We start from the raw sequence: 1,985 nt of genomic DNA, 5'->3' as shown, positions 1-1,985 counted from the left end.
TATGAGACTTTTGCTAAAGTGAAAACAAATATTATTATTATTTTTAGTTATTAAGTAAACAACATATTTCCCTCATAAATATCCCTTAATGAGTCTTATAAAATAATACTCAAATAGCACAAACACTTTTGTATCAGTTAATTTGGTGCTGTGATTTCTAGCAGATGGTCCTTTATGAGACAATTAAGATATACAGTCTCAGGACTGGAGAGAACCTTAAGTCATGGGGATGTAATGTACAGCATGGTGACTATAGTTAATACTATACTGTATATTTGAAAGTTGCTAAGAGAGAAGAGCTTAAGAGTTTTCATCACAAGAAAAAAATTTTGTAACTGTGTATGGTGATGGATGTTAACTAGACTTATTGCAGTGACCATTTTGTAATATGCACAAATGTTAAATTGTTATTTTTTATAAATAAATATAATGTTATGTATCAATTATATCTAAATTAAAATATATGTCTACAGCCATGCCACCCTGAACAAGCCCAATCCCGTCTGATCTAAAAAGCTAAGCAGGGTTGGGCCTGGTTAGTACTTGGATGGGAGACCATCTAGGAAGACCAGGTGCTATAGGAATTAAAAAAAAAAATAAGAGATTGTAAGCTGACAAGGTCCTTGCAATCTGTGAGGTCAACCAAGGGTTGCCTCACCTAAAAAAAAAAAGAAAAAAAAATAAACTTCCAGATATTGTTTAAACTAAAAGATATAATAGTTGAGAAAAAGAAGAAATCTTACCAATTGGTTCAGCAAATTCTGAGTCAGAGAAAAAACAATTGTTGGTTATAATTATAATGCCATATATTATCATATTAACAACCAATTCTTCTATGGTTAAGTCTCTGGACTCTTTTCTAGAGTTTAGCCATTATGTTAACTTAGCCGTAAACATATTTCCAGAAGTTGTTTCCTTTTCCCTTGTTTTATATTCTTAGTAATGCTCAAATTGGAAGTATGGGCTAAAACACATAAATAATTAATTATTTTGGAGACTTGTTACTGACCTTTAAATCTAGATGTAATTAAATCTAAAAACACATATGAAAAACCTTTTTTATAATAGCATTACTGATTTTGTTTATGCTCATATAATACATATTAAGAAATACATTATAGTAGTTAAAATGGGAATTCATTTAGTGGCTATTGAGACTTAATACTTCTTTAAATATTTACTGTTTGAATTTTCTATTGGGTGAATTAGCTGCACATGTTCTAAAACCATTTTTCAATAGGAAAGTTGCTGTCATATAAAAATGACATACTTTTTTTTGTAGATTTAACTTGTTCTAGAAATGGTACTAAAAATGACATACTTTTTTTGTAGATTAAACTTGTACTAGAAATGGTAGCATTTCTACTCTGTTTCTTTGAAGAAAGCTGTATTACATAGCTGGTATTGATGTCCCTGTTGTGTTCTAAGAGAAGACCTGAATGGTTGGGATTAGAGCTCCCTTATTCTGGTAGAAGAGCAAAGCAAATTGTCTTCCTGGAGCCTATTAAGCTATTACTTTCTTGACTGTTGCAATAGGTTTTTACTATTTTTGGACCTATCGAGAAGTCATACCACTTAATCTTCCTTCTTCATGTTATACTTTTATTAACTTTCCCCATATCTTTGCTTATGCTTATGACTATCACATTGGATTCAGTATCAAAGACTGGTTTGATAATAGTATTTCTCATAATGTGTATAATCTGTTAACTGTTAATTCTTAATCTTTGACAATATCATAAATTATCTGTGTAATACAGAGAAAGTACAGAGAAATAGCACTGGTTTTAGACTATTTGATACTGTAATAGCAATAGGGAGTAAAATTGGCTTAAATTCTATGAATTTTGGTATTTGAGAAGGAACTTACTGATGAATGATGCAGGTTCTTTAAAACAGAAAGAAAAATAAAGACATGAGTAATATGTAGTATATAAAAATATACCCAATAAAGACATTTCTCTAGGTTGTGAGTTAGAGCAAAA

General features: G+C 30.1%; 1 pseudogene; it reads left to right on the top strand.

The window, feature by feature from the left end:
- The first annotated feature begins 465 nt into the window (after positions 1-465).
- Positions 466-584, top strand: LOC111731470 (annotated as a pseudogene).
- The last annotated feature ends 1,401 nt before the right edge of the window (positions 585-1,985 follow it).

The sequence above is a fragment of the Pteropus vampyrus genome, unplaced genomic scaffold (assembly GCF_000151845.1).
Source record: "Pteropus vampyrus isolate Shadow unplaced genomic scaffold, Pvam_2.0 Scaffold378, whole genome shotgun sequence".
Taxonomy (NCBI): domain Eukaryota; kingdom Metazoa; phylum Chordata; class Mammalia; order Chiroptera; family Pteropodidae; genus Pteropus; species Pteropus vampyrus.
The sequence above is the reverse complement of the archived record's forward strand: the minus strand, read 5'-3'. Positions and strand labels throughout refer to the sequence as shown.